This window comes from Conger conger, chromosome 14 (genome assembly GCF_963514075.1).
Source record: "Conger conger chromosome 14, fConCon1.1, whole genome shotgun sequence".
NCBI lineage: Eukaryota > Metazoa > Chordata > Actinopteri > Anguilliformes > Congridae > Conger > Conger conger.
In genome coordinates, this window is record NC_083773.1 from 28,413,134 (window position 1) to 28,422,807 (window position 9,674).

Here is a 9,674-nt window from a genome sequence, read left to right on the forward strand (position 1 = left end):
TCGCCCAATCAGACTACGGCGCCCGGCCATGAAAGCCCACGCAGGTATGTCACAGTCCAACATGAAATACCACGGCCCTGGCTTACTGTAAGAGTAGCCTAATCATGTGCAACACATTACTGAAAATGCTCGACTGGGCCCAGCGTTACAACACTGCACTAATTACAAAACACAATGCGACAAAATTACATTACTGCCGGTAAGGAAGGTGAGGACATTTACCCTCACAATCTCCACCAGTAATGAACTGAATCGAACCTTTATTAAAACTAACTAAATTGGATCATACATCGGGCTCAAGTGCATCCGTACATGTGGACAGTCTGTTTTGTGAGCAAGAAGACAATGAAACAGTATCATGCACTTTAAATGTAAACGAATCGAAAACTTTGCTCTGACTCCTCTTTGTTTGCCAGCTCGTTCTCCTGATTCCCTGTCACTGTTTTTGTTTTAATGTGAAAGCTGTATTTCTTTTTTTCATGGAGAGGCAGAGAGCCAACGCAGATGTTTGGAGAGACGCGAGTGAAATAATGCTGTGCTCGGTATGGTCTGTTCAGACCCATCCGCCCTCCTGTCGAGCCTGCCCCCTCCCGAACCCAAACCTGGCGCTCCTACACCACCGCAGTAAGGAAAACCAAACAAACATGTCGGGAAGGTGTGAGGTTGCCCAATCTTGCGTCGCCCCCAGCAAACCGGGCAGCCCCTGGCATGAAGCAGCCTTTGAGCAGGGGGGTGGTGTGAGACTCAGAGAGCAGAGCAGTTTTGTGGATATGGCGGGGGAGGGGGGTAAAGTATACCAGAGAGTAACGGCTATTTGCTCTATGCTTGTGTGTTTGTGTCTGTGTGTGTGCGATGCTGCATGGATATGTGAGCGTGTGTATGTGTGTGTGTGTGCTGCTACATGCATATGTAAGTATGGGTATGTAGCTGTGTATGTGTGTGTGAGAGAGTGTGAGACGCGAGGCAGAGAGAGAGAGAGAGAGTAAGAGCGAGGTGAGAGGCAGAGAGAAAGAGAGAGACAGAGAGAGAGAGAGAGAGAGCGAGGTGAGAGGCAGAGAGAGACAGAGAGAGAGAGAGAGAGCGAGGTGAGAGGCAGAGAGAAAGAGAGAGACAGAGAGAGAGGTGAGAGGCAGAGAGAGACAGAGAGAGAGAGCGAGGTGAGAGGCAGAGAGAGAGAGAGAGAGAGACAGAGAGAGAGCGAGAGAGGCAGAGAGAGAGAGAGAGAGAGAGAGGGATGAGACACTGGGATGCCAGCCTCTCTTGGCTCCAGGCAGAAGGTGTTTCACAGGTGTGTTTGTTGGCAGCCGTCTCAGTCAAGTTACAAAACACATCACTCTGTAATTATCAACACGCTCTGTCAGAGCATGTACAGAGACAATGCTGATTCCCCAGCACACATACACATACACGCATGCACACACACACACACACACAGACACACATTCACTCTTCATTTTATTAGGTTTTTATTCTACTGCTGTAGCCTATCCACTTAGAGTTATGATGCATTGTGTGTTCACAGATGCTCTTCTGCACACCACTGTTGTAATGTGTGGTTATTTGCATTATTGTCACCTTCCTGTCAGCTTTTTTTGCACCATTCTTTGCAAACTCTAGAGACTAGTGAGTGTGGAAATCCCAGGAGATCAGCAATTTCCGAGATACTCAAACCCTATCTCCCACCAACAATCATCCCACGATCAAACTTAGATCATATTTTTTGCCAATTCTTATGGTTGATGTGAACATTAACTGAAGCTCCTACCTGTATCTACATGATTGTATGAATTGCACTGCTGCCACACACTTGGCTGATAAGAAAATCGCATGAATAAGTAGAGTAACCAGTGAGATGAAAATTCCCAAGGACCACTTTTACCAAGTGTAAAGTACAAACTAGCAAGCTACGAGGTACTTCACAACAAAATCAGCTAAATGTTGTGGCACTATGATTACTTATATATCTTACCTGGTTATAACAGTCGTTATATAACTTCATATGACTCTTTTCGATATAAAGTCATTACTAAGACGAGTGGAGACTCAACAATGAAAACATTATCTCCTCGTGGTCCTAGGTAGTTTTTCTAGCTAGATGGCTACTGAAATATCATATCCATAAATGTAACCTCTACTTAATTACAAAGTTTAAAAATGCCATGGTTTTACCGAAAATTGGTGCCGTGTGCAGAAAATATATTTGACCATTAGTGACTGTGTGACCACACCAGGGGTAGGCTATAAGACTGTTATGTTGTCAGCTAATTTCTGCTGTGTCACCGCTTTTATGTTAGTAATGCATAAATCAAGACTATTTGTGGGATTTAAAGTTATAGATAACCAGGCAACGGTTGAACTGAAGTAACGTTTCAACTGGTGCAACCCAGTCCTACAACCCACGTAGAGGGTTGCTGCAGTAGTGAAGTTTCCCCCCTTAGATCTTTGTTTTCTTCTACTACAGGTCAACCATCCGACCTTTATATGAAAACTGATATTGACTGGGCAACATCATAATTTTTTCATGGATGCCATGTCATCTAGGCCTAGTTTAACCCCTGTGTTTTACCACAAAATTAATGGGTTGCTTTGGCCGCTTGTCCTTATACACATCATCGTCAAGGAAATTTGACACGTGATTAAGAACGATCAATACTCTGGTCAAAGTTTTGTTTTCTTTTTGCATTCTGGTGGCTACATTACGAATTGCAACTACTTACATAAACAAGCTTTGAGTGCGGTTAAAGCAGAATCAAACAATACTATGGCAAACTTGCTTATTTTTCAGTTAAATGACATCTCACAACTTTTGTTACTTTTTCAAATGTAATGTTCTGTGCCAGGTAATTACCCATGATACTCTTGCAGACCTCCATGACATGAGGTTGTATTAACAGGTAGAAACAGTTGCATATGCAAGTCAAGAGCGCCCCTGTTGACAGGAAGAGAACTAAACCGGGATTCTCCAGCTGGTGTAAGATCTAGATGTTTGTACAGCATAAAGAGTCTCTAAGTTCATTGGGTTAAATGGAGACACATATCATCGAGGCGGGTAATATCCTGATGTCTGAAGCTCTTCCCACTCAGCCAGCGCTATGACCGATTGCGGGCTGCCTTTGATGTGGCTTACTGTGTCCTGTAATCCACTAGGTGGAGCTCTAGCACACCCTACCACTGTCACTACTGTGAAAAGGGAGAATAAGCATTCTGTGTAAAAGGCCTCATCCATTATTCTAGCATAGCATCCCTCCATTTGAAAGTTCACTGATCTAAAGAGCCTACTGACTGACAGAGGTGGAAATCCAGGTTCAGAAAGTAAAATTCCTCCAAAGTATTTTGTTCCAGTCACCTGGATTTGATAATTAGCACATTTCTCTAGCCAGGAGGTAGAACCAATCAGTGAAATCAGCTGTCTGGAAGAACACACGGCAGGACTTTGTGACCCTCTGCTGACTGACTAGGTGAGGTTTCCTCCGCATTTAAGCTGTCCGTTACTCAATAGATCAGATGAAGGAAGGAAGGATGTGATTTTGAGAGTTTTTTGACGCGGCCAAAGAATGAAGCTACACGCAGCCCTGTCTCCTGGCATTGTTTTAAATCACAGTGTGAATACAACATGGCTTCCGGGAACAGACAGTTGCCACGGGCACGGTTATGATCTGACTGCAGACTGCGGGGCGTCTCTGCAGTCAGAATTACTGCTTCACCTCGGGGGGTTTCTGTAGGGCCGCCGCGTGCGCTTTGCTTTTCGCTCCGGCCATGACAGCAACTTATGAAGTGGAACAGACTCTTAATTGTTCCTAACTTGCATCCACTAAAGAATTTCCACCCTTAAGACCACATTATATCATAACTAGCTACGCATGTCATGAAGAAAATAATTCCCATATTTATATCCCAGAACCAGGCAAATCAATGCATGCTTTCATTCATTTATTTATTTATTTATTTGTTTTATAATGTGCTATATGACAAGCATTTCCTTTGGAAAGTGGATATATTTTTATCACTGAAAAAATTCTGTTAACCTCCTGAGACCCTGTGTCCTCAAATGAAGACATTCAATTTTGGCTTCCCTTCGCTCGATACCAAATTTCTCCTAACATAAGGGACATTCAATTCAAATAAAATAAAATAATCTCACTGTAACATATTTTTGCCATCCAAGACACTTTTTCTGAATGATGTGAAAAAATTTTGAAAAACGTAAACTTTTTTTTATCTCCTGGGTCTCAGGAGCTTAATTTTCATGGTGTACTAAACGCTGTAGGCATGGCCACCTGGTCACTGGCACGAAAGCATTAGTGGAAGATTAAGGGTTCAAGACAAAGTGAATGACCATGCTTGCATTGTGTTAACATGTAAGTATAATGGAAGAAGCAGCTGATAAAGAGATCCATAGGCTGTAAAAACTAACATGTGCAGAGGCCCCTGGGGACCAGGTTGAAAATCCCTGTTTTAGCTTTGCAGGGCTCTATCTGGATATCTGGCTATGCATAAAGCAGGGGCTGGCTGTGCTGGGTAAGCCCTGAGTAATAACACTGAAAGGCAGGGTGGTCATTGACTGAACGTTGGGAGAAACCCGGCAGAGAGAGGACACGACAAATATGCCCCCTAAATCTTGTTGAATCCAGACATTGGGGCCAAGCCAACTGACATTTTCTTCAAACGTGACTCTCAATCGGATGCACGTGTTGTGTTTTTTCTCCACTGAAACAGTCTGGCGAGCTCAATGATCACCAAAATAGGCAAACTTATCTGTAAGTGAAATAATGTTGATTAAATCCAGGCCATTTAATCTGCACACACCCTCCAACCATCAACACTGGCATTACAGTATGATTCATGCTAACAGATATCCTGTTTTTAACGGGACTGTCCTCTTATCCACCTCCATTTCATATGTCCTAGAGTTATTCCAGAAGTATCCACAAGTAGTCTGGCATTTGTGTACTTTCCATTCCTGCACTGTCTTACTTTCATTTGGCTACACTTAGAAAAAGGGGTTCTGAAAGGGGTCTTTGGAATGACTGATGGTTTTATCTTGAACTTATATATAACATATGCTTGAAGAAGTCTTTGCCATTATATACATAAATACATTTAAATACTTATTACTTTTTTGGACATGGCTCTGTACTTAAACTGTATATTTTTAGCTTTTATCAAAATACTTTTTTATTTCTTTGGTTTCACCCTGTAGAAATGACTTTTTATATTTAAAGCCGTTATTTCAGGGGACCATAATGTTTGGGACAAATGGCTTTGTGGGTGTTTCTGATTAATCATGTAGCTTCCTTGATGCATTTAATAGAGCTTTTAATAGAGTAACTGATCTTCAGTCCAGGCTTTTGATTGCCTCTGGAGTCTGTTATGTATAAGTCAACATGAGGACCAGAGTTGTGACAATAAATGTCAAGAAAGCCATTATGAGGCTGAGAAATAAGAAACAGAGTCATAAAAAAACAGTCAGAGACATAGGCCAAACAGTAGCCTTACCAAAATAAGCTGTTTGGAACATCATTAAGAAGAGAGCACTAGCGTGGGTTTGGGATCATTGTCTTGCTGTCCAATGAGTTTGTATGCATTTGGTTCACCTTGCACAGATGTTTTGTTTGTTAACTCTACTGCTACATTATCAATGAAGACAAGTGAGCCAGCACCTGTGGCAGCCATACATGCCCAAGCTTTAACACCCCCACCAGCATGCTTCACAGGTGGGAGGGGGGATGCTTTGGATCTTGGTCAGTTCACTCTGGCCTCCACACGTTGCCACTCTTGCCATCACTCTGATACAAGTCAATCTTGGTCTCATCCATCCACAAGACCTTTTTCCAGAACTCTGTAGGCTCCTTTAGGTACTATACTTCTTATCAAACTGTAACCTGGCCATACATTTTCCAGTTAAGTGTCTTTGTGACGGTGTCTCTGTAAAAAGTGCTATATAAGTAACATTAAATTGAACTTAAGTGAATTGAATATAGATTCATACTACCATTGTTTAGATATCTACAGCCTCTGTCAAACAAAACATAGTGCTACATAACATGGAGCATGACGTTTGTGGAACACTTGTGAATTAGATAGTATAGCTCAAGATCTCCCTCTAGTGATCAAATCAGATATCATTTTTAGGAAAATATGACCCTGGGTATTGGATAACACTTTACAGTAGAATTGTAATAAAATGCAATAGCAAATAACTGGATTGCATTTCCTAAGAAAATGTTGAGCTCTGGTTGAATAGAAATAAATGCTAGCACATGTGATATTTAAGCCATAGTTTGCAGAAGAACAATTCTACAAAAGGTTAGAATAGGCTTTATTGTGTCTCCCCAGAGCATATTGTGATTTATTTTTTATTTTTTACTTTGCAGCCAACATAAGCCTTGCACATGAACCCCAGCACTAATTCTGGAGAGTGTGGGCAGCCGTGGTTCCCCTGCCCAACACGTTATGTCACCAGTGTCCTTCTTTTCACAGTGCAGACTTGAGCTAATCTCAGTTGTAACATGCGGTCCACTGGTGCCCCAATGAAACCGGACCCCTAACCTACTGAACCCTCCCATACTCTGGCTGAGGCACTCTATGAAGCTATGGGACACAGTTGGCACTGACTTTCCCAGATTTGATCAATGCACCACTGTGCGATGCCTTAGCCGAATGTGCTACCCAGCAGCTCCTATATGTATTATATATTTTTTACCCTTATTTATCTCCCACTTTTTAATTCCCAGTCTTCAGGACAGCACAGACTAAAATGCACACGCTCCAAAATGCAACATCTGCATATTACCTCTCTGCAGACAAGCCAAGCTGCCTATGCACAGCTTACAAACTGGGCATTCCAAATGCACAATTCTTTGTAGCAACCTTTTCCTGCCCCTATCCACATCTTTCCAATAACACAGTAAATTGGACCAGATGAATTTTATACTTTTACCCACAGGAAACCATTTTAAAATATGTTATTGTCTACCTGGGAAGGTGCATCTAATTCATCTGTGGGTATTTTCACACAACTTCTTAATTCTGATGAATTTATGAAAGACTGCACAACTCAACTCTTGAGGCTTTAAGGTGAATATAAGCAGCAGCTTGCAGTTTGATTGCTGAAGGATGTGTGTGTGTGTGTGTGTGTGTGTGTGTGTGTGTTTGTGTGTGTTATTAGCCCATTCTCTTCTCAATTGACAGGACATATTGCAATATTGTTTTGGACTTACAAACAAGACAGAAAAAATAGGGTATTGAAACACAGGGAAAAAAGATATGGACTGCAGAGATGGGAGTATAGATATTAGCACACCATTATACAGTAACCTTCTGTGGAGTTTCTCTATCTATAATGGTCTCCTTCTAAATATCATATTATTACTGTTCATTAATATAGTACAAGTGATTAAAAAAAAAAATTGTTTCCAAAACGCAAATGCAAAATGGATCACTAGAGGGAGCACTTTCCATATACAATCTATTTTGCAAGTATTCCGCAGTCTTTCTGTACCTGTGTATTCAGTTTTGTTTGTCATAGGCTGTTAATATTTACACAATGCTAACATGTGTACTACAAATGTGTGAAAGATGACAATGTTTCACGAGTGTGAATTGTATATACATTGATTATTGAAATTAAGGTAATTCAGCCTGTGCAGTGTGAGTCAATACCAGACTACCATTGGCAGCACTCTGTTGCTATAGCCGAATAGTCTGCTTTTGGTTCATTCGTTGCATGGTTACACACTTAATCAATATCTTTGTATTCATTTCACATGCTGCTTTCATCTGTCACCAATCATTTTTCAGCCTGAGTCTGTTTGCAAATATGAGTGTGGTACTAGGCAATGCTGAAATGGACAAAACAGTGGTCATGATAGAATGCTCAATGGGTCGCTTGCCTGCAACAACTTTACAAACAAAAGCTACAGGCCTATACATGGAAATTGAAAAACTTTCAAATAACTAAGACCCATTTCCATTTCAGAAAAGATTTTTAGGTCTTAGATGGTTCATATTTATCAGATATAATGTCATGTTTTGCCAGTAAGAACAGCTGATCCTGATGTAATGGCAGCAGTTACAAAACTTTTCACTGACATTGTCATAATAACCTAGTATGACTAATGACTACTAACTTGCTATGTATTAGTTATGTATTGGCTAGCACTGGACAGTCTAGTAGGTGGCTAGCAAGCTAGATGCAGTACAGCAGTACATGTATTAGTTGCTTGCTAGCTAACAGTGCATGTATTACTTGCTAGCTAGCTGCCACACAATAGACAGTAGGCAAGCAAACTAGTTTGCCTTGGTACATTAGTACGTGGACTGCAGTTATAGCCTCTGCCATACTGCTGATTTTGGTCAGACTCAGAGTCATCACACCTCACTCAAATGAATGACATTACAAGCCAACCACTCAACATGCCTATTGAGATTTCAGACTTATATTCTCATATAATTACTATTATTACACCTTAAATGGGAAGGACACACCATTGTAACACTGCAGCCAATGATATGAAAACTGCAAAACAGGTTCACCACCTGCAATGCAAGTTATACTCATTAAAGGTGTCACTCATGAACATATAGTCTACCTGTATTGATGCATGGCATATATATATAGATACATAGATAGATAGAAAAGGCGGCACAGATGGTGTAGTGGGTAGCACTGCCACCTCACAGCAAGGAGGTCCTGGGTTCGAATCCCCGTCGGCCGGGGCCTCTCTGTGCGGAGTTTGCATGTTCTCCCCGTGTCTGCGTGGGTTTCCTCTGGGTACTCCAGTTTCCTCCCACAGTCCAAAGACATGCAGGTTAGGCTGACTGGAGAGTCTAAATAGCCTGTAGGTATGAATGTGTGAGTGAATGGTGCGTGTGCCCTGCGATGGACTGGCGACCTGTCCAGGGTGTATTCCTGCCTTTCGCCCAATGTATGCTGGGATAGGCTCCTGCCCCCCTGCGACCCTGATCAGGATAAGCGGGTTCAGATAATGGATGGATGGATGGATAGATGGATATATATATATATATACATACATACAGTACTGTGCAGAAGTCTTAAGCACCCTAAACGTTATTATATATATATATATATTTTTTTTTTTCTGTGTTAGTATAAAACAACACATTTGAGATTTCCAAATATTTATTTTCCAAAAGATTTAATTTTACAGAGACATTTTTGCATTTAATTTTAAAAAGTTACAGATTACTGTAAGCAATTGACTACTTTCTACATAAAAACCTGATGAAGGCTGTCTGAGATCAGAAGCAAGAAGCAAACCAAAGTCTGCAGAAGAACTGTGGCAAGTTCTCCAACATTCTTGGAACAACCTCCCAGCTGATTGTCTTATAGAACTGCAGGACAGCGTTGGCTATCTCAGAGAAGTGATGCAGTTTTAACGCCAAAGGGTGGTCACAAAAAATACTGATTTGATTCAGTTTTTAACTATTCTGTCAAATTACTAAAATGTAATGTAAATTGTATAGTACGTTTATTTAGGACCTTTCATTGAATTTTTTTGAAAGAATCTTATCTGTACAGAATATTATACAGGTACCTAAGACTTTTGCACAGTACTGTGTATATATATATAAATAAACTATTAACATTTCTGTTTTTGAAAGCATTCTTACTTTACAGTACTGCAGTACTGTGCAAAGGTTTTAGGCAGTTG